The sequence below is a fragment of the Apium graveolens genome, chromosome 6, assembly GCF_009905375.1.
Source record: "Apium graveolens cultivar Ventura chromosome 6, ASM990537v1, whole genome shotgun sequence".
Classification (NCBI taxonomy): domain Eukaryota; kingdom Viridiplantae; phylum Streptophyta; class Magnoliopsida; order Apiales; family Apiaceae; genus Apium; species Apium graveolens.
In genome coordinates, this window is record NC_133652.1 from 29427233 (window position 1) to 29452888 (window position 25656).

Here is a 25656-nt window from a genome sequence, read left to right on the forward strand (position 1 = left end):
TTGCTTGGAACTGTCGTGGTTTGGCCCAATCACGTACAGTTCGATTTCTTAAGGAAATCATGAATCAATATAGGCTATCTATTGTTTTCTTGAGTGAGACGTTAGTAAAAAAGAAAAAAATACAAAAAGTGTGTAAGCAGTTGGGTTTTGCTGGATGGTACGCTGTAGACGCTATTGGGCATGGAGGAGGATTGGCTCTGTTGTGGAAAAATGAAGGTGGTATTACAATTATTAACAGCTCTAACAACTACATTGATTTTGAAGTAGTTAATGAATAACTGGGAAGATGGAGATATGCTGGGTATTATGGATTTCCGGAGAGAGGGAAGAGGGTGGAGTCATGGAACTTGTTACGGCAATTGGCTGGAGTTTCATCTATGCCGTGGTATGTAGTAGGGGACTTTAATGATATTATGGCTCTAGAGGAAAAACGTGGTGGTCGAAGGCACCCTAGGTACTTGCTTGACGGTTTTGCAGAGGTTGTTAGGGATTGCGAGTTAATGGACCTAAACTATACGGGAGATAAATATACGTGGGAGAGATCGAGGGGGTACGGATAGGTGGGTGCAAGAAAGACTTGATAGGGGTTTAACGAATAAAGGATGGCGGGAGTTATTCCCATGTGCAGAAGTTAGAGTTTTGGAAGTGTCCACGTCAGATCATCTGCCTTTGTGTATTCAATTAAATAGAATGGTCGATGTGCCACGAGGGAGAAGGTTTAGGTTTGAGAACATGTGGATTTGAGAGTCAGATTGTCGTAATATAGTAAGTGAATGCTAGAATAGGGTGGGAGTAGAAGATATTATGGAGAAAATGATCCATTGTTGTGCAAAGGTAGAAGAGTGGGGTGGTGGCATAGTTAAAGAGCTACGTACCAAGTTAGTAAGTTGCAGGCAGGAACTTCAAAAGTTTCGATCCAGAAGAGATATAGTGGGAGTGCGGCAGTATAATGATGTGAGAAGGCAATATCTAAAATTACTTGAGAAACAGGAAATATATTGGACAGAGGGAGAAGCAATTCTGGCTACGGGAGGGTGATAAGAATACGCGATTCTTTCACAAGTATGCATTAGTGAGAAAAGAGCATAATAAGATCAAGAAGTTTAAAGATGCGCAAGGGGAGTGGAAAGAAACTGATGGAGACATTCGGGATGTAATTGAGAAGTATTTTGATAATTTATTTCGTATGACAGAGCATGGTGATAGTTTGACAGAAAGGGAACATGTATGTAAAGTTACGAATGGTCAGAATAAGGAATTGATTATGCCCATAACAGATGATGAAGTTAAAGTTGCTGTCTTTTCTATGCACCGAGAGAAATCGCCAGGTCTGGATGGTTTGAACCCTGCGTTCTTTCAGACATATTGGGAAATAGTAGGACGTGATGTTGTTAAATTCTGCCACCAGTTTTTTGCTACATGGGAGCTGCTAAGAGAGGTGAATCGTACTCTCGTGTGTTTAATTCCAAAAGTAAAAAACCCAAAACACATGACGGATTTAAGGCCGATATTTCTATGTAATGTTTTAATGCATATAGTGTCTAAAGTGATGGCGAATAGACTCAAACCGTGCTTAAATGATATAATATCTGACAAGCAGAGTGCATTTATTGAGGGGAGATTATTAACAGATAATGCTTTGATCGCTTATGAAATGAACCATTTTATTAAGCGGAAAGCACAAGGTCTAAATGGGGTAGCGGGATTTAAAATTGATGTTTCTAAGGCCTACGACAGATTGGAGTGGAGGTTTATCGAGCAAATGATGCATAAATTTTGTTTCCATCAACTTTGGGTTGATATATTTATGGTATGTATTAGGACTGTGTCGTACAACTTCCTACATAATGGAGAAGTCTTTGGAGAAGTAAAACCACAACAAGGGATTAGACAGGGGACCCCATTTCCCCATACTTGTATATTCTCTGTGCTAAAGGTCTAAGTGCTATCATTAGGCGCTACGAGGAGGTAGGATTAATACATGAATGCAAAATAGCTCATGGAGCACCTAGTGTTTCTCATCTGCTTTTTACAGATGATTGCTATTTTTTCTTCAGAGCTACGCATGGTGAAGCAACACTTATGAACAATTTCTTGAAGAAATACGAGAGGTTGTCAGGGAAGATGATTAATTTTAATAAATCAAGTATAGTGTTTAGCCCTAATACTTGTGAGGAAGATATGAGAAGGATATGTGAGGTGTTGCAGGTGTACGAGGCTGATAAACTAGGGAAGTGCCTGGGAATGCCAATGCAAGTGGGGAAGAGTAAAACTGAAGTTATTGGATTCTTGAATGATAGATTTGAGCATAAGCTTCAGGGATGGAGTAACCAGGAATTGTCGAAAGAAGGAAAACTTACATTGCTAAAATCTGCAGCACAGACCATGCCAAGTTTTTGGATGAGTTTGTTTCAAATCCCAGTTAATTTATGTGAGAGCATGGAACGAAAAATGAATGCTTTTTCTGGGGGAAATGATCAAATAGAAAAGGAATAAAATGGATTGCATGGGAGAAATTATGTATGCCAAAGACACACGGTGGACTGGGTGTTTGTAGTTTGCAAAAATTCAACACAACCATGTTGGCCAAGCAGGATTGGAGAATATTGACTGAAGCTAATCCACTTGTGACGGTAATTTTGAAAGCCAAGTACTTCCTGGATGGTGATTTTTTGAACGCTCAGGTTGGATCGAATCCGAGCTATGTGTGGAGGAGTATAATGAGTGCGCACTATGCTGTCAAAGTCGGGACTAGAAGACGGATTGGAGACGGTCTTTGTACGAGGGTCTGGAGTGTCCCATGGCTCCCTGATAGGGAGGATGGTTATTTGACTACCCCTGCACCAAGCCAACTACAAGATATTACAGTTAGGGGATTTATGAATACCGATGGGACTAATTGGGATATGGATGTTGTTCGTGATAATTGTAACATGAGAGATATGGAACTAATTATGAGAATCCCAATTCCTGTGCATAAACGAGCAGATTCGTGGTTTTGGAATTTGGAGGATAGCGGTTTATTCACAATTAAGCGCTGTTACAAATGGCTGTAAGGGGATATAAATAATGGAATGGTGGATTTTTTGAGACGCCTGTAGTCTTTAAAGTTGCCAGGGAAGGTGAGCAATGTGTTGTGGAGAATCTGTAAAGGTTGTCTACCAACAGTACAGGCCCTTGTAATTAAACAAGTAAGTGTGGAGACTCGATGCACTTGGTGTCACGGGGAAAATGAAACCGATACACATGTTCTATTTACTTATAATTTTGCTTGTACGATTTGGCTAACTACAGGGCTGCAACAGTGTATTCAAGTCTTACCAGGTGACACAACAACTATGGTTCTAGTTAGAGCATTTGCTAAGTGCTCGAATGATCAATGCGTATTAATAGGGATGACGTGCTGGAGCATATGGAATAGACGTATTAAATGGGTATGGGAGAAAGCTAACGGTTCCGAATTTGGAGTTCGGGATGCTGCTTTGAATCTACTTAGTGACTGGAAAAAAGCTCAGTTGAATGAGAAATACTGCAACAACGCAGGCTTAACAGCGTCGAGAATATGGAGTAAACCACAAGAGGGATGGGTCAAGGTAAACGTTGATGCTGCAATCTTTCAGGATGGTAGTATCAGTATCGAATGTGTTTTACGAGATTCACAGGGTCAATTCCTATGTGCCAGAAATAGGATGATAGTTGGAGCTTGGAAGCCTCGTGAAGCAGAAGCAATAAGCCTCAGAGAAGCCATGTCATGGGTGAAAGAACTCAATTTTACGTGTTGTGTTTTTGAAACAGATTGTAAGGCATTGGATGAAGCATGTAATGGAAAACCAGGGGAAGCCTATTTCAGTACAATTGTGTTGGATTGTGTTCATTTACTAAAGCACATTAATCACGTGCTAGTCGAGTTTGTTTACCGTTCTGCGAATAAGGTAGCGCACGAATTAGCAAAAGCTACTTATTCTACGTCAGGCTTGGGTAAGTGGCATGTCACTCCACCCGATTTCATTATTCATGTACTGCACTTAGATATTGTTTGAGTAATGCAAGTGTGGTTTAGTTAAAAAAAGTAGTTTTTTAACGTAAGCCAAAGAGGGTCATAGTTCGATTACAAAAGGTTCAAAGGATGACATCACCCAGCTTTCAAAAGATAAATTATGGGCTTCAATCCACAAACTATCCTGCCACTACCCAGCTTATAAATTACACCAGCCCACTAGCCCAAATAAACCAAACCAACCAACAACACATACGACCGGATAAGGGCATTTTAAAAAAATCATTAATTTGAATATAGTACGGCCATGATAAACGCCCAACTGCGGATACAACCATGCTGGAAAATAAATAATATATTAAAAATAATTAGATGATTTATTTTTCAAATCGTTTAACACACGAAATTAAAAAATTTTGAAACTAAAAGTGTAATCAAAGACATTCCAAGCGATTCAAACTGTACCGACATCCTTGAATACAGCAACATCACAATTGATCATATCACATAAAAACTTTTGTTAGCCGAGTGTTCAGAAACACCAATTGCATAAACTGAGATTGAAGAAGCGGCACTCCAACTATCTACATGCTGAATACCAATTATAGACATGCCGAAACCACCCCAGCTATCTACGTGCCGGACACCAGCTATAGACACGTCGAAAGTGTAAATTCTTGAAAAATGGACAATCTTTGTTCTGAAAGGCGAGCTCTTTCCATAATCGCCACCGTCCTAGATTCGATACAGGCTTTCCAAATCACCAAAAACATTAAACAAATCGTTCTTAACAAATCCAACGCCAAATAAATCAAATTATAACTAAACAAAAATATAACAAAACACCCAAAAAAAAGAGATACAATACACATTCCTACGGGAGAGACACAAACACCCAAAAGATTGGGTTGAAAGAAAATTTAGAAGATCAAAAGAAATGAAGGGTTGGGGATTTCCACCGGAGAAAATCAGTGAAAGTCTCTCGATTAACTTGAGAAATGATAAATTAAATACATCACACTATATTAAAACAAAGTACAAAACATGTCAGGTGTCATTCTCTCCTTAACATATGACACTTATCATTCGCTCAATTAATATATATATTCTTTTAATTTAGTTGATATGTTAAAATTAACTAGCATAAAAGCCCGTGCGAGGCACGGGCCGTTCATTTATGCAGTATTTTTAAATAATATTTATATATCATTATATTATGTCGAGCGTAAATATAATATTTTATTCTTTGACAAAATATGTAAATATGAAAATATAATATTTGTAACCTAATAGCATTAATAATAATAATAATAAGTACTATGTTTTAAAAAAAAATTATGGATCAAAAATACATTTGAACTGGTTTTTCTATTTTCAAATTCGTTAGGATATAAGGTCATTATCATATTATCTATATGTTCAAAATTACATTCGAAATAGATACTGAAACTTTTAGATTTTAAATATATTATACCACATTAAAAGTATCTGTAATTTATTGTTCAAAATTATTAAATTATTTCATATAATATAACATGATTTTGATGAAAACATCTTCTTGATATGTGAATTACGATATCCTAAATCGTGATTAGATGAAGATGTATGACATGTGCTATTTTATATTTATTTCTTTTTTTAGCATAGATTTGACGTCATAGTTAAGTAATACATGATGGGGCATATCATAAACATATCAACTATATAGTACTTCAATGTCTTACATTTTTATTGTTAATTTAAAATATTAGATGATTATTACTTTGATACAGTATGTTATAAAAATGACTCGTTATAAAAATTTAATTTTTTATCATTAGTTTTATGAGCTTGATGATTAAGACTTTTAATGATTTTCATGTAATTGTTATAAACCAAATCTCAAATAAATGATTTTCTACAATTTCAAATAGCAAAAAGAGAGTAGATATGAGTTAGGCCCTATAAAGTTCATAAAAATATGAAATATTTAGCTCAATTAGTTGTGTAGTTACTATTTTAGCTTTGAGCAAACTCACATTTTTAAATAATTTTTGATACTCGTATTTCTTAGGGGTGAGTAATGTAGCATATCATGTTTAATTGTCAAAGATCAAATCAGATATTCGATATTCTGAATTATGAAAAAACTATTCTTGTTCTGGTTCCCTTTAATCAGATATTAGTTTTAACCATATCGCCTGAGATTATCCGGTTCAGAATTAATTCTTTATTTTTAGTTTAATTTGTAAATGATTAATCAATTTAATTGTAGTTTGATTCATTTTGTAATTGGTATGCTATATATTGATTGACGATATATTATAAATGATAGTTTTAAGACTTTAATATAAGTAACTTATTTCTTTATTTTATTTTATTTTAACCAAGTAAAATTTATAACTTAATTCTTTTAGTAGGTCTTGTAAACGCTTTTTATTATTATTTGGTTGACTTTTGATTAAGAATATAGAATTCTCCTAAATTCACCTTTAAATCACAGGTTATAATATTTCAAATTCATATATCATCAATATTACATCATTTAGATATATTTCTGACACCAAATTTGATGTCTTTGTCACTATTCTTATATCTATAATTTTTTTTAAAAGATTTAGTTACACGTCTAATTCTGAATTCATAAATTTAAAATAAAAAATAATCTAAATAAGAATATTCTTTCAGTTATCTTATTTAGTGTTCTCCAAAAAAATTGTAATCTCTTTATAAATCACCTTTTAGAATAAAAAAAAAATAATATGATATAGTCCATGTTGAAAGTCCATCAATTTTTTCTTTCAAAGATTCTTACTGAAATTTTATTTTTGTGCTTAATTAATTCGTCACATTCATGACTTAAAGTTTCTATAATATTGTATTGGTACTCGTTTAAACTATTAAGTTAGATTTGTATTCGTTCATTTTTATTCGAAATGAGTTATATCTGAATCATGGTTCGAGCGCGATTATTCATATTCTTTTTTCAATTTAAAATTCATTTACGTGAATTATTAATTTATAGGTAGTAATCTACATTTAAACAATATATGAGACTTACATGAAAAAATAACTTGATCTCGAATAAATAAGATATTAAAGAGAATATAAATACAACAGTCTTAATGTATGTGGTTAATGTTTTTTAATAACAAAGTGAATGCTTTTCATTCAAGAGGTCTTGGGTTCAATTCTTGTGAATGACAATATTTTTTAATAAAGGAAGGATTACACTGACATTAATGACACTCTTCTCTTCTCTCTCATCCCACTAATTCTCTCTCTTCATTTTTTTCAATTTTGTAACATTTTTTCAATATTTTTTGAACAATATCTATAAAATTTATTTTCTTACATCAATCAAAATGAGCAAAAATTATAAATTTTGGTGCTTAGTATGTATCTATGTGCACAAACTAGAAAAATACTTATTTTATATATTAAGTGACCCTCGCTACTTAAAATTAAGTAACCTACATTATTCAAGTGATACTAAAATAAATTATACCAATCAAGTGATACTTCGATAAAACCTCCATTAATTAATAATCAATAAATTAATAACTCACTATAAATTAATATTTTCAATATAACTTCTTTTTGTCCCAGTATAATAGCGGTTGTATCTATGTAACCTCGATAATTAATAATTTTGATAAATTAATAAAATCTATTGGCACAAACATTATTAATTTATAGAGATTATACAGCACTTACTTAAAATTAAATACATTATGATTATCAAATTATCTATTTTAATACTAAAATTATATAATATTTAATAATGATAATATTAATAAAACTGGGTATCTGCCCGAAAATTAATTTAGCGGGGCTCTATGGTAAAACTTATTATTAGCATGTGTGACCACGAGGAGTTCATGCCAATTATAAACGGGTCAAATTTATACACATTTTTAAACTGTTTTCCAAAAGAAAAAAAACAAATAGGATGGGAAGTCATCTCTTCTATATATAATTGGAGAATATGGTGTTAAAATTCATGAGATTTTTTATTCTCATTGAAATTACTATTTTATCCTTGTATGTGTTAATTATTGAAAAAATATGTTTATAGGGAATAGAACCTAAGTCTTACAATTGTTTTGCAAGAGCTCTAACCACTATACTACTTAAATCACATGTGTTGTTAATTAAACACATATTATGTATGCTTGTGTGTTTTTAAACGAATAAATATTTGGTATTTCAATTATTGAGAGCTGAGACTTACTAATAACTTATAATTATATTTTTCTTTTACATTTGCTACTTTGTATCATATTATTATATAATTTTTTCTAATTAACATATATGTAATATTTCGTTAAATACATATGATATGAAACATAATTAATCAAATTGAAATCAAGAATTATACATTTACGATGGAATATATACAATAGTTCAATATATATTTTATCCCAATTTATTATTGAAAATATATATTTAATTTAATTTAAATAATATATTTAAACACACTAAATTATATTATTTGATGGAATCCGTTCTATAATATTTATAGAAATATAATCACATTAATCACAACAAATGTCATAGAATTACTTCGTAAAATTCTAAAAGGATTTATAATTTAAACAAATATTTATGATAACTAAGTCGAATTTATAAAAATAATTTTGGAAAATAAATAGATATTATTATTGGATTTGTATATGGAGAAAGGTTAAAATCATTCACGAATAAAAGCCATCAACGATTAAAATAACGTTATATTAATCCCTATACTAGAAAATAATCCATGTATGACCTATTTCAACACGATCATCACTATGACATATTCTCGAATACATATCTTATGTGACTTACATATATAGTTAACTACATGTTGTCGCCATGAATATAACAATTTTGTACGGACACTTTAATACGATATCAATGAAGTTGGACGGAGACATTGCCGATTCTAAATACAACAAGTTCAATTACTGTACACCCATAAATATTGGACCTACACAAACTACAATTAGTATCGAAAAATCTTTAACTCAAAGATTACATGTACTAAAAATATCTATCATACCCAGAATTATCAAAAACTGAAAAGAAAAAAAAACTATAACACTACAAATATTTCATCACTTAAAAGTATAAACTATAACTGGGTATAAACTATTTCGAGTGATATTTTACTACACTTCAAATAAATTATTAAGTATACATTTTATTTTCTAACAAAAAAATGAAAGTAACTTTTTTTTAAAATCTTTTTTCAATAAAATCTAAGAATAAAACATTGTATATACTTTTAATGGCCATACTTTTTTCTTATTTTTCTTATTTTTAAAAATATATACACCTATTTTTAAAATCAAAAGCTGAAAAAACTGATAATTAGATCACCTTAAGTGACGACAATTGATAACTTGTCGAGATTGGTGAATAAAATGATATATGGGCTCCATTTTGGTAACCATTTTAATCTTTGACACACTGAAAATATCATAAAAATACTTGATCTTATATCAAAATATCATTCTGAAACTCTGTGCATTCCAAGTTAAAATCACCAGTACCTTGTACTTAGTGCTACTATCTTGATTATCATGATTACAATATCATATACATTTGTGGTAATTAAGTATTATATCATTAACTTTGAATATTATTTTTAATTATATTAAAATAATATGCAACATAGTTATTTGTAACATTTACGAATAATTGTGATACTTTTAGTATTGATGATATTATTTATAATTTATTTTCTGAGTAATTAATACTTATTTCTAAAATTACTAATATTGGAAGTTGAAGTATTTTCTAAGTTATGTGTATAAAACTTGATAGGGAATGAAATGAATCCTGATTATAATTAATGTCGCATTAATTGTACATGGTTTGGGCTACAAGCCCATTGAGAAGATGTATGACATTCAGACTAAAAAAGATCAACACATTGATCAGGCCTGATGGACCAGATCATGCCTGATGGAACAAAGAAGGCCCAAAACCCTGGGTATTAATTAATTTCGTAATTAATTAAATAAGGGAGAAAATAGATGTAAATACGAGTCCTAATAGGGACATGAATCCTTGTAGATCAGCTTTCAAGGGATTTAATTGAACAAGGAATCAACTTACTACTTCCTAGGACTCCTAAATCCATTCTAACTCTGAGACTTACCTACCAAAACTCCTAAATCAAGTCCAATTCAAGGACTCTCAACATATATATAAAGGGAATCACCCCATCAATCAGAACTATGTTTTTTTGGCTTAATTCTCTAATTCACAGAGATACTTAGGCATCTCGTAAATGCAGAGTTAAGCTACGAAACACGAGAGCAGCCATTAAAGGCCTTGAGCTCCCGAACCTTAGTAATAAATACAGCAATCAATATACCTTATTTTTTAATCCATAATATTTGGCGCCGTCTGTGGAAAAGCATAACAATAACCATGGCGAGAACACGGAGTGGAAACAGCGCCCCTGAAGGAACACTGACTGGAACTCGAACGATTTCGTCAACAGTGGAGATACCCCCTCACTCGTCCTATGTCAGAACTCCGATAGGGGTAACTGAGCCTCAGCCGCAAGGGACGAATCCCCCGGCTCATCAAGGGATGAATCCCCCAGGTTCTCAAGGAACGGATCCCCAACTACAACAGGTACAGGCACCTGTGAACCCTCAACCTGTAAGGTACGAATATTCGACTATTGTTACTACTAACCCCCCATGGGATGCCCTTGTATCCCGAGGTTGGAGGAAGTGGACATGCCGGATGGAGCGAAGCACGGGGCCAGACACCCCCTACATACGCGATTTGGCTCATATTCCGGAAGACCAAGAATTTTCCGGGCCATATACTAAAAGGGACTCCGAATCTTCGGATGATGATGTGGCTCCTAGGAGAAGGCGTGCTGGTAAGGAACCAATGGTCGATGCAAGTCGACACCCCAGAACCTCGCAAGGAGCTAATACCCAGGGAGTACAAGAGAGAATTAGGGCTCATGAAGCTGAGATCCAAAGGTTGAAGCGCGATCAGGAGGCGCAACAAAGGCCCCCACTGCCTCCAAGGAGGAGAAATCCTCCTCCAATCATAGACCTGGATGGTCCAATGCTAAGAAGGGTTGTTGTCCCGACGGCTGATCCAAGTGATCTTCTGCCCCTAGGAGATCCTGATGATCCCACTCCACCATTTATTGAAGAGATAATGAATGCCCACATCTCAAGGAAGTTCCAGATGCCCACCATCAAAGCTTATGATGGCACTGGAGATCCCGCTAATCATGTGAGGACATTCTCTAATGCCCTGTTGTTGCAGCCTGTGAATGATGTCATTAAGTGTCGGGCCTTTCCTTAAACCCTGTTAGGGATGGCACAAAGATGGTATAGCTGTTTGCCCCTGAATTCGATTGGGTCCTTCAGAGATCTAAGTCAAGCTTTTATCAAACAATTCATCAGTGGGAGAGTGCATGAAAAAAGTTCAGCGTCCCTTATGAGCATTGTGCAGGGAGCTAAGGAGTCTTTGAGAGGCTATCTGAATTGCTTAACTAAAGAAGCCTTGAATGTCCCAGATCTTGATGACAAAGTAGCTATGATAGCACTGCAGCAAGGAACGAGAGATGAGTTTTTGAGGATGTCATTAGCCAAGCGCCCCTCTGAGAGCATGTTGTAGCTCCAAGATAGGGCCGGGAAGTATATCAAAGTGGAGGAAAGAATGAAGAAGATAGTAGTGAATAATGAGTCTCCTGGTGGTAAGAAGCGAAAAGCTGATCAGGAATATAATGCTAAGGACAAGTATCCTAGAGCTGAGCAAAACAATGATTCAACCCCGAAGAAGGGAGGAACTGGACAAAAGTTCACTGAATATGCTAAATTGAACGCTCTTAGAAGTCAGATCTTGATGGAAATTGAAAGAGATAGGGAAGTCTGTTGGCCTAAACCCCTCAAAGATGATCCCACTAAGCTAGATAAAAGCAAGTATTTTAGATTTCACAAGGACGTTGGTCATGACACCGATGAGTGTAGGCAACTAAAAGATGAAATAGAATTCCTCATTCGAAAAAGAAGGCTAAGCAATTATACCGGTGACGGAGGAGATAGGAATAATAATGGAAGAAAGAAACTTTGATGATCGCAAAAGGGATTTGGATGATCAGGGACGGAATCCCCAACCTAGGGGACCGGTGATTAACATAATCTTTGGAGGCCAGCGACCCCGGGGGCCAGTCATAAATATGATCTTCGGAGGACCAACCGCCGCGGGTTCATCTTAAAACTCAAGAAATGCATATACTAGAGAAGTAATGCATATTGTCGGAGAAGCCCCAAAGAGGGCCAAGACAGGAGTAACAATGACTTTTGATGATTCTGACTTAGAGGGTGTAAAATTTCCTCATGACGATCCTCTGGTTATAACACCGATAATAGGGAACAGCCCGGTAAAAAGGGTCCTCGTAGATAACGGAGATTCAGTGAACATCTTACTCCATGATACCTTTGTAAGGATGGGTTATAATGATTCTCAACTAACCCCAACTAATATACCGATATATGGTTTTGCTGGAGTCGAGTGCCCCGTGGAGGGAATAATCAAGTTGCCCCTAACTATAGGGAAGGAACCAAGACAAGCAACCCAGATGTTGGACTTTATCGTGGTAAAGGCTGGGTCAACTTATAAAGTAATAATGGGAAGAACGGGAATACATGCCTTTAAGGCAGTCCCCTCTTCTTACCATTCAGTAATGAAATTTCACACCCGAAACGGGATTGGAGAAGAAAGAGGAGATCAAAAGATGGCAATGAGTTGTTATGTAGCCTCTCTTAGGGCTGATGAAGTTGGGGGGCAGGTATTGCCCCTTGATGATCTGGATATCCGTGAGAATAACGAGAAGAGAGGAAAGCCAGCTGAGGACTTGGCCCCGATCCCATTGGATCCCAAAGACCCTGAAAAGGTAACTTTCATTGGAGCATCGTCGGAGGAGCCCCTTAGAGGGAAGTTGGTCAGATTTTTGCAAGAGAATAGTGATGTGTTTGTATGGTCAGTAGCCGATATGCCTGGCATAGACCCGGAATTGATCACCCACAAATTGAACGTGGATCCAAATCAAAAGACTGTAAAGTAAAACAAAAGAAGCTTTGCTCCAGAGAGGCAAGAAGCCATTAAGCAAGAAGTAGAGAAGCTCTTAGAGGCTGGTGTTATTGAAGAGATACAGTTTTCGGAATGGTTAGCAAACCCTGTAATGGTAAAGAAGGCTAATGGAAAATGGAGAATGTGCGTGAACTTCACTGATCTAAATGAAGCATACCCAAAAGATTATTTCCCATTGCCGAGGATAGATACATTGATAGATGCTACTACTGGTCATGAGATGCTGAGCTTCATGGATGGATTCAGTGGGTACAACCAGATCAAGATGCATAAGGATGACATTCCTAAGAGTGGGATCCAGAAAGTTTTTAGGCACGATGGTCTCCAAGAGGGGAAATGAGGCTAATCCTGTTAAAATAAAGGTTATCCTAGATATGGAACCACCGCATTCCATAAATGACGTTTAAAAACTCACCGGAAGGGTTGTAGCTCTAAGACGTTTCATCTCCAAATCCGGAGACAAGTGTTTGCCCTTCTTTAAATCCTTAAAGAAGGTTAAAGATTTTGTATGGACTGAGGAAAGTCAGCAGACATTCGAAGAATTAAAGAAATACATGGTTCAGGCTCCGTTGTTGGCCAACCCGGCTCTGAATGAAGCCTTGTATTTATACTTGGCTGTTTCAGAAAACACCTTAAGTGCTATATTGGTTAAAGAGGAACTTAAAGTTCAGAAACCCATATATTATGTCAGTAAGATTCTGCATGGAGCTGAATTAAATTATTCAACTATTGAAAAGTTTGCTCTAGCCCTGATGATGATTTCAAGGAAGTTGCGTCCCTATTTCCAAGCTCATAAAATTGAAGTGTTAACCAGTCAGCCGTTGATAAACATAATTCATAGTCCCAAAGCTAGCGGGAGACTGATTAAATGGGCAATAGAGATGGGAGAATTTGACATCAAGTACAAGCCACGAACGACAATAAAAATTCAGGCATTAGCTGACTTATTGGTGGAGTGTACCATACCCAACCAAGAAGTCGGGGGCAGGAAGATACTATACCCCAAGACACGGAAGGTAATGGTGAAGACAAAGAAGAGGGTGTTAAAGAGAAGAAATACTGGGTTCTCTATTTTGATGGAGCATCAAAAACAAATTCAAGTGGAGCAGGGCTTGTATTACAAAGCCCAGATGGATTCTTGATTGAATATGCCATGAAGTTAGACTTTCCAACCACAAATAATGAAGCTGAGTATGAAGCTCTGATAGCTGGCCTTGGCCTAGCAGGAACATTGAGGGTCAAAAATTTGAAAGATTGTGGGGATTCCAAGCTTATCGTATCCCAGGTAAAGGCAGAGTTTGAGGCAAGAGATGAAACAATGGCTAAGTATGTTCGCCTAGTAAGGGTTGTGATGACTCAATTCGATGAATGCCATGTTGAGCACATTCCAAGAGAGGAAAATGCTAAAATAGATGCATTATCTAAATTTGCTTTTCGTCAGAGATAGAGAAAAGCTCAGGGAGTGTATACTTCAGTATTTTGAAAACACGAAGCATCGATGTTAAGCTTGTAGCCCCTATAGGGCTGGGGACATCGTGGATATATTCCATTAAGGCCCATATTCAGATTGGTTGGCTTCCGAATGATGTGACTAAAGCACGGAAATTGACTGTTCGAGCACTGGGATATTCCTTGATCAATGGGATTTTGTACAAAAGATCTTACGTAGTTCCTTACTTAAGATGTCTCAGGCCTGATGAGGCACACTTGGCCCTCGAAGAAGTACATGAAGGTATTTGTGGGCAACACTTGGGGGACAGAGCACTGGCTCATAAGATAACACGTTTAGGCTTTTATTGGCCAGAGATGATGGCTGATGCCAAAGAATATGTGAAAAAGTGTGATCGTTGTCAGAAACATGCACCGATTGTTCGACAACCCCCCGAGATGCTGACTTCCATCAACTCTCCCGTCCCCTTTTCCATGTGGGGAATGGATATACTTGGACCTTTCCCCATGGCCACGACACAAAGGAAGTTCCTGATTGTAGCTATTGATTATTTTACTAAGTGGATTGAAGCTAAACCTTCAGCCAATATCACAACTAAGTAGGTTGCACAATTCCTGTGGGAAAACATCATGTGCCGATATGGAATCCCGCGCAACCTGGTCACTGATAATGGAACACAGTTCAACAATGAAGAGTTCAGGAAGTATTGCGAGGATAATGAGACCGAGTTGCGATTTACCTCCGTAGCTCACCCACAAGCCAATGGGCAAGAGGAAGTAACAAATTTTATAATTCTATATTGGCTCAAGAATATGATTGAAAAATCCAGGAATGTCACACTCATCTCCCAGAATCCAAGCATACAATGCTGAAGAAAATGAGGAAGGGCAACGATTAGCCCATGACTTAATAGATAAAGAACGAGATACGGCGCACGCAAAAATTGTGGAAAATCAGAAAAATGACTCTTTTTACTACAACCTGAGGGTGAAAGAGAGATTCTTCAAGGAAGGAGATTTGGTCCTAAGGAAGGTGAAAGCTTCTGGCGTAGGGCAGAAAGGAAAGCTCGCCCCAAATTGGAAAGGGCCATACAAGGTCAAAAGCGTTCAAGGAAGATGATCTTACAAATTGAAGACCATGGACGGAGAAGAAGTACCTCAGACTTGGCATGCTCAAAGTCTGAAGATTTACTACATATAGGTCGAACTTATTAAGGGTCGAACCTTGGAGGAACACGTTGGTGGACGAATTGTTGCCTATCTTATGGGCTTACCGAACTACCTTCAAGTTCACAACTGAAACAACCTCAGTCATGCTGGCTTATGGAGCTGAGGTAGTGGTGCTGCTGGAAATTATATATGCATAACCAAAAGTTGAAGCTTGCAAGCTAGTGACTGACAAAGAAGGCATGAGGCTAGCCATCGACCTAATTTATGAGGTCATGGATGAAGCTAAAGCCCCTCAGTGAAGAGCCTCACTCTACTACAGTAGAAGGGTTAAAGAAAGTTTCTTTCAGGAAGGAGACTTAGTCTTGGGGAAGGTTGGGGCATCTAGAATTAAAGAAAAAGGAAGCTAGCCCCTAATCAAGAAGGGCCATTTTGAGTCAAGTGTGTTCTAGGATAAAAATCCAACATGTTGAAAACCATGAATGGCGAGAAAATGTCAAATCCTTGCTATGACATAAACTTGAAGGATGATTGTGTATGATAGAAAAGCAAATATGTGGGAAACACAGAATATGTGCCAAGTACTGAAATAGTACGCAAGGAAATGAAAATAAAAGTTGTTGAAGGCCCGAGAAGCCCAAGTTTTGTCCAAATTAGAGGCTCATAGGTGCCATAGTCATTCAATTGCAGTTAATTAAACTCGGGTAACGATTATATACCAGAATATCTTGTATATGAAGAGTTCAAGTGACATAAGTAAATGTTTGATACGTGCAAAAAGAAGGCTTGTAGTCCCAAAGATGCCTCGACTTTTTTGGGCTTGCAATATACAAAGCCCCAGAGCGTGAATGCATATAACAAGTAGAAATAAGGTTGATGAAACCAATTTCTATTCAATGCAAGTTTATTTCTATCATCTTATCTCTCAATTTATGAGCGAGCATCTAATGAATGCAAGTCCTGAAAGACCAATCACCGAAAATAAAAGATAACTGCATAAAGATTGAAGATCCCGAAAGATCACAAGTCGAGTCCCGAAGGACAATTAGGATGCATACTGAAAATGTTCAAAGTCCATAAAATAAAGAGCCACAACAGGCATATGAAGCCATGCAAGGCCGCGATGGTCACTCATCAGAAGACCTTATAGCCTCGATACATACAAACTCAAATTATAAGTTGATAACATGGATATGGGTAAAATACACTTAGGCTTGAAACCCAACAATCCCCAGGAAGCACCATTCCTAACCGTCGTTACAATACCGTCTACTAGGCGGGGGTAACCCACGCCTAGGATTCATGATCGAATGAAGGTACCCTTTTCTTAATAAAAGAAAAAAAGAAAAATAAAATGAAGTAAATTAAAGCTCAACCAATACCCAAGAGGTGAAATTTCTCCCAATGTTCAACAATATGCCTCCTAGGCGGGGGTAACCCACGCCTAGGAAGGCTTTAGCTGAGAAAGCATTTGATTAACGCTCAGGAAGCAAGGTTTCTATACGTGTTTTTCAACATACCTCCTAGGCAGGGGTAATCCACGCCTAGGAAGGATTCAGCCACGAAGGTCTTCTTTCAACGTCGGGAAACAAAAAAATTGGGCGTGTTCGTCAACTTGCCTCGTAGGTGGGGGTAACCCACGTCTAGGATTGATAGATCCAGACTCCAACCACGCCTAGAAGACATTATTTCTAGGCGTGGAAAGGAAGTTATTTCCTAGGCGGGGATAACCCACGCCTAGGATGGAGTTGCACAATCAAATTATTTTATAAATATTTTATTCAGAAAATAGAAAAAGAAAAAGAAAGACAAAATTCTCAAAATAGAGAATATTATTTAATGCACGATTGCATAAATTAATGTCTGATGACAACAAAAAATTACGACTAAATTCGTAATTTGATATATAAATTCCTTAAAAATTAGGGAATTTAAGAATAGAATTAATTGGAAATAATAGAAAATAATTTTTAATATTAATTTCTATCCAATTAGTCATATTATGCACAATTGCATAAAATTAAGTATGTCCGCTGACACAATAAATTATGACAAGAGTTCATATTTTTTTAAAAAAAAAAGAAAAGAAAAAAAAAAGAAAAAGAAAGAAGGAGGTGATGAAAAAAAAGGATAAAAAATGATAAACAAAAAAAACCAAAGGAAATGATGGAGAAAATGACAAAAAAGAATGAGGAAGAAAAGAAAAAAAAGCAAAAGGCAAAAAAAAAGAAGGGAAAAATTGTACAACGCCTCGAACACAAATCTTCTGGCCGCGGTTAAAATACCACCTCCTAGGCGTGGGTTACCCCGACCTAGGATGGGAGTGCCCTTCAAGCCCATTTTTTTGATTATTCTATTAATTAAAAAATGGGCAAAAATGAAAATATGATTAAAAAAATTTTAAATGTTAGAAAAAATACATGTTGGTATAATAATTTCTAAAATTTTAAGAAAAAAATACATGTTGGTATAAAATAATTTCTAAAATATTAGGAAAAAGTACCTGTTGATATAAAATAATTTCTAAAATTTTAAGAAAAAATACCCGTTGGTATAAATTAATTTCTAAAATTTTAAGAAAAAAATACCTGTTGGTATAATATAATTTCTAAAATATTAGGAAAAAGTACCCGTTGATATAAAATAATTCCTAAAATTTTAAGAAAAAATACTCGTTGGTATAAAATAATTTCTAAAATTTTAAGAAAAATTACCCGTTGGTATAAAATAATTCCTAAAATTTTAAGAAAAAATAGCCGTTGGTATAAAATCATTTCTAAAATATTAGGAAAAAGTACCCATTATTATAAAATCATTCCTAAAATTTTAGGAAAAAATACCCGTTGGTATAAAATAATTTTTAAAATATTAGAAAAAAATAGCTGTTGGTATAAAATTATTCTTAAAATTTTAGAAAAAAATACCCGTTGGTATAAAATAATTTGTAAAATATTATGAAAAAATACCTGTTGGTATAAAATAATTTCTGAAAGTTTAAGAAAAAATACCTGTTGGTATAAAATAACTTCTAAAATATTAGGAAAGAGTAACCGTTGGTATAAAATAATTCCAAAAATTTTAAGAAAAAATACCCGTTGGTATAAAATAATTTTTAAAATTTCAGGAAAAAGTACCCCGTTGGTATAAAATAATTCCTAAAATTTTAAGAAAAAATAGCCGTTGGTATAAAATAATTTCTAAAATATTAGGAAAAAGTACCCGTTGGTATAAAATAATTCCTAAAATTTTAAGAAAAATACCCTTTGGTATTAAAAAAAAATCCTAAAATATTAGGAAAAATTACCCGTTGGTATAAAATAATTTCTAAAATTTTAAGAAAAAGTACACGTTGGTATAAAATAATTTCTAAAATATTAGGAAAAATTACCCATTGGTATAAAATAATTCCTAAAATTTTAAGAAAAAATACCCGTTGGTATAAAATAATTTATAAAATATTAGGAAAAAGTACCTGTTGGTATAAAATAACTCCTAAAAATTTAAGAAAAAATTCTGGAGGCAAGAAAAAATTTCTAAATTATTAGGAAAAATCAAGAAAAATACTCGGAGGTAGGATAAAATTCCTGTAAATTAGGAAAAAATCTCCGAAATTAAGCGAAAATTCCTGTAAATTAGGAAAAAATCCCAGAAGTTAAGGGAAAATTCCTGTAAATTAGGAAAAAATCCCCGAAATAAAGGGAAAATTCCTGTAAATTAGGAAAAAATCCCATAAATTAAGGGAAAATTCGTGTAAACTAGGAAAAAATCTGAGTAATTAAGGAAAAATTCATGAAAAATACCAAAAAAAATCCTTAAAAAAAGGAATAAGGTAAGGAAAGTAATATGGAAGTTCTAAAACAATCCTGAAGCCATGTGCAAGGCGAATCGTTGTAAATGTGTAGGAAATGATATCCTATAAGGGAACAAATGAACTTAACTTATGCGAAATCTTTTACGGTTTCCCAGAAGTTGGGGGACAAATGATATGGGCCTAAAATTAGCCTAAAAATATAATTTATATTGAATTAATTAGACATGATACGGTCCAATAACGAAGCCCAATTAACGAGGCCCGAAACTCTGATTATTTATTAATTTCTTAATTAATAAATAGGGAATAATAAAGCAAAATCCCAGAATATTAGGAAAATTAAAAAAAATTCAAATTTTTTTTTGTTAAATATTCTTGAAAAATTAGGGAAAAATACTTTTGATACCAGAAAATTAAGGAAAATTACCCGAAGGTACGCAGAAAATCCCAGGAAATTAGGGAAGCCCATAAGGATGAATCCCAAAGGGAAAATCTTTGTAAATGTGTAGGTCGCTCCACACTTTACACAAAAACGATCTCCTGTAAGGGAACGAATAAACTTATCTCCTGCGAAATCTTTTTACGATTTTCTAGGAGTTGGGGGGCAAATGATAGGGAATAAAATGAATCCTGATTATAATTAATGTCGCATTAATTGTACATGGTTTGGGCTACAAGCCCATTGAGAAGATGTATGACATTCAGACTAAAAAAGATCAACACATTGATCAGGTCTGATGGACCAGATCAGGCCTGATGGAACAAAGAATGCCCAAAACCCTGAGTATTAATTAATTTTGTAATTAATTAAATAAGAGAGAAAAGCTGTCAATATGATTCCTAGTAGGGACATGAATCCTTGTAGATCAGCTTTCAAGGGATCTAATTAAACAAGGAATCAACTTACTACTTCCTATGACTCCTAAATCCATTCTAATTCTGAGACTTGCCCACCAAGTCTCCTAAATCAAGTTCAATTCAAGAACTCTCAACATCTATATCAAGGGACTCACCCCATCAATCAAAACTACATTTTTATCTTGATTCTCTAATTCACAGAGATACGTAGGCATCTCGTAAAGGTATAGTTAAGCTACGAAACACGAGAGCAGCCATTAAAGGCCTTGAGCTCCCGAACCTTAGTAATAAATACAGCAATCAATATACCTTAGTTTTTAATCCATAACAGAACTCTTAATATTCTATATGTTTAGAAAATATTTCTAAAATTACTAATTATCCAGAATATAATTACCATGTATATAATTCATATGATTCCATCGGTAATTATTCAAGAATAATTATAAATATTTAGGTGCTAGTATCTAACTCATAGATATTTAATATTTATTATTTACTTAAAGTAGTTTGGATTATGGAAATTAAAGCAATTCAATGATTTTATTTGCTCCATAATTCAAATTAACCTAAAATAAATAAGCAACATGATTAATCATAACTAAATTTGTTAATTGATATCTAGTATATTAATTGTGACTAATTTTTTATAGGTTAATTATAAAATTTTTGTTCTAGTGAATTTACCAATTTATGTCTCCATAATTCATTGAAATTAGAATCATGATTGTAGCATGATTAGTTGTGTGCTAATTTTTGACTTATATCAATTAACAATATTTAGTTAAGAGTTTAACTATAAACTAATTATGATGTATTTGTATCTATGGCATTACTTAGAACTTCTATAAGTAATCAATACTTATCCCCAATCAATTATACTAATATAAAAGGTATGAAAATCTTTCTTAAGTGCAACTATGGTCAATGTGGATTATACTTTATTAAAAGTAACCACATGTTGTCCAATTATAATAATTTTGATACTTATCTGCAAATTTCTAAATACTTTGATATAGATGCAATACTCAATGTATCAAAGTATATGGAACTTAGAATGCTTTTCTAAGATTACAAACAAGACAATATTGGTTAATGTTGCTTTATTTATCGAACCAATATTATTTGAGATATTACAGTTGTTAAGAGTTAACAATTGTATAGTATATGAAATTAAATGCTAATATCTATTTGATAGATAGTTGGTATTTAATTCATTGACATCTTATGTTAATATTTAAAATAGGATGCAACATAATTATTGGTATCTAAAGTACTTGACAAGTATCAGTCAATGATATATTGTTAATATTTTGTTGTAGATAGTTGTGAGATTTTAAGTTTTAGTAAATTTATGTGTGTTGCTGTATCTGACAGATTCACTTCAATTTGAAATCAGCAGCATGAAAATTCTTATTAAGATTATTTATCAATAAACAATGTTGTTGATTATAATTTTATAAAGATAGATTATGGAACTTTTGACATGAATGAGAATTGCTTAGATTTTACCCTAAGTGATCATTATTTTTTTAAAAACTCTTTCATATTAAAAGACAAAATATTTCTTTCTCTTCTTAATACTGCTAGGTCATCAGTCTGTGTCTTTTTGAGAAAAAAGACAAAATTATTCATCTTTTTAATAAAGACTTGTGTACTCGAACAGTTTCAAGAGAAAAATCAAACTTCTTTCTACAGTGGTGATTAACTATTTCATGAAAATCTTTGTGAAATCACTATTGTGCATCATTTTTCTTAAAAGAATAAATGCCTAATTTTCATTCATTATAGATTTTAAAGTGCATTATATCTTTATATTGACATATATTCTGTGATGCAGGTTCAGCCTTCAATGGCCTTCTTTCATTGATAGTCATGAGGTTGAAAACCCACAACTTCTATCTCATACTGTAAAGACAAACACGGTAACAGAACTAACCAACACTCTCTTACCCCTGAAATGAAGTATGAATGAGCGTGAGCGAGAAAGTGCCTTAGTGCACCACATAAGGAAGGTTTTGAAGTCAACCCAGAAGCTCTGTCTCCTATAAAGTTGAGTAGTAGTTTTAAAACTTAGGCAACTTCTAGCCCCCATACATCTTCTTAAAAAGATGTAATGGCTGATAAGGCAAAAAAAACAGTTACTAGATTCATCCTCTGAACATGGTGCGTCTATTGAAATTCGCTTGTCGGCCAGGGTATCCGATATAGTGTCACCACCCCAAACACAAATAATTCTTGACGCACAAGGTGAAGTTACACACACAAAGGAAGAATTGATGAAAATAAGAGTTTCGACCATTTTAAGGTCAAATTCGATTGTTAAAGGTTCTTTATTGGACCAATTGCCTGTACAGGTGTTAGGAGAGGATACTGATCCAATATCCATATATCAGTGGTCAGTGTTTACCTCCCCAGGTTTAAATCCCATGGATGTATCTATGGATAGTGGGTATGACATAGGTGCAGATCGAAAACTTGTTAACAATTATTCAGATTTACCTGATGAGTCACACGAAAATGTCTTCACATACATTAGAAAGGAAACTTTGATCTTTATGCTAAATTCTTTGTATCATTGTTTACCTTCCCAGAGTTCAAATCTGGAACCCTCAACGGGAAACTAGAAACTTGTAGATTATGACTCAGATTCATCTGATGAGTCTAACAGGGATGGGGATTTGCGAACTCACATTGCACCACCTATGACCTCCTTAAGGATGGTTAAGGTGATTTTCCTTGCAGGTACAGCTGGACATGGTTCGTAATTTTCGCCTCAAATCTGTTTATAATTGAAACCTAACTTTTAGGGACCTAACATTTACATATTGGAATTGAATAGTTAGGGCCTAACAACTGTGATCTAACAGTTGAGATGTATAAGGATGTCGAGAAATTTGGTTATCAAGATGATCAACGGTGAAGCCATTATTGCAGTACTTAAAAGGCATGGTTAATCAGACTACAACTTGCTGCTCCTTTTCTAACCAAGTGCTATATGAGAACTCCTTCAGACACCAGAATACATTCCTTCTCTTAATTCAAGGGGAAGAAGTGTTTAATAGGAAATATCAGAGGATTCTTTAACTAAGGGGGATAAGTGGCTGCGGGAAAAAGAAAGGTAAAGCATATGTACACCACACCACACTGTCGTTTGTTTGAAACTGCGGATCCTATTATACTGGAGAGGTGGTAAACATGAAGGTGATTTCCTAGTGATCAGAAGAAGTGGATTGGTTCATCACTGTTCTCCGTAAGGAAATAAGTTATTTTCTTAAAGGGGAGTACCATTGGTTTTTATCTACGGATCCTATTGTACGGGAGAGGTGGTAAACGAAGATGATCTCCTTTAAGCAGTTAACTCTCATAGGGGGAGAAGTAAGAGAGATATGTGCTTCTCAATAGGAAATGTGGTTGTACAAAAGAAGCTTGAAAGGATATTTTCGATATATTATTTATTTTTATCTTGGTATTTGTACGATTAAACATAAAATTAAGAACACGTAGATCCTCTCCATCAAGACATGAATTTAATTGATCCAAATCAAGTGAAAATAGCAAAATCATTTTCTTTAAAGAGACATTCCATTTTTGCAAAATATTAAAATTATATCTTTATGGAATATATATCTAAGGCAATATGATCAAAGAAGAAATATCAAGATATGGTATTTCTTAGATCTGTGTTGCAACAGGAATATGACAACAAACTCGAATAAGGAATATATCAGAAATATTCTTTAGAGGTCTTGTGCTATATCAAAAATATTTTACTCTTCGCTCCAAAATATATTTCTACATATATAAAAAGAGTTTTTATTCAAATAATATTAATATTCATGGTTGGAATATAAATATCCAGGTGTATAACTCATTTCATGTACACCTACAGCAATTTTCTCCCATTTCGTAAAATCAACATTTCTCGGAGAAAATTATTCAAAAATACTCATAAATATTTCCTAACATTCAAATATACTTTATATATTAGAAAATATATTTTAAGTATTTATTCAAGTCAAAACTTTGGTCAAAAGATCCATCTCCTTCATTTTCAAGACCAATGATATTTTTACTCGGAAGAAAAAGCTGACAGAATCATTTTAAATATAGATAAAATAAAACCACTCACTGGAATGACTTGAAATTTGGTATGGATCATTTAAATGATATTTTCTAAGTATGGTAAAAATTTCGTAACATTCAGAGAATTTTTGTCCGGGCACAAAAATCGAGGCAGTTGGTCCCACGGTTGACCATATTTGACCTAGCTACCATTGACCAAAGTTGACCAAAATTTTCAGGACTTAATTTTATATTATTTAAGCAATTATGATATTTTTTATGATATTTATTTAGGAGTTTTTAAGGTGGTCATAATTAATGGTATTTAATCTTTAATTAAGTGATTAAACAATGATTAAAAGAAAAGGAAAATATATATTTATTCAAATATATCAGCTGAGTTTTTAACCCATAAAGTTGTTTGTCTCATATGGAAAGTTTCAAAGAAACACACTTTGTTTTCCATGTCATCAATCCAAGTGACATACACCATCCACCATCCATTTTCCTCTAATCTCCACCATTCAATCCACCCAACTTCTCCTATAAATAAACCCCCACCCCAACCCATTTTCTTCAAGCTAAAGAGCCACAAAGTTGCTGGGATTTTTTCAAGAAGTGCCTCTCTTCATCTCTTTCAAATTTTATACACACTTCTTCTCAAAAACCTTCTCTCTTCCATATACTTACATATATACAAGGTTTTTGAAATCCAAGTTTAGCTTCATCCAACCTAGATTCATCCCACCAAGTGAGATCATTCACTACCATTTTCCGGCCTCCCGAAGGGCTGCCCAAGTTCGAACAAAGTGCCAAAATCCGGCCGACCTTCGACGAATTTTTTCGGCAAACTTTTTCGGTGAACTTTTCCTGCCGTTTCTCAAAAGTGGTGACTTTTAGCTTCTTATTTGAGTTCTTTTTATCTGAGATTTATACTTAACTTCTCTTCTTCATCTTAATCTCTAATACAAGATCTCTTATAAAGAAAGTTCTCAAGCGAAAAGAGAACTAAGATTCGAACTCAGAATTCGTATAAGTACTTGATCTTCGTAAAAATAATTTCAACAAGAAGATCTATAAAGATAAGTACTTAATCTCCAAGGGGGAGATTTTATTTGACACAAGTTCATGAGTTAGCCAATTATTTTCATGCTCTTTAATTGGATCCTGACTAACAAATATTCGTGCAAATAAAATAATTACGAAGCAT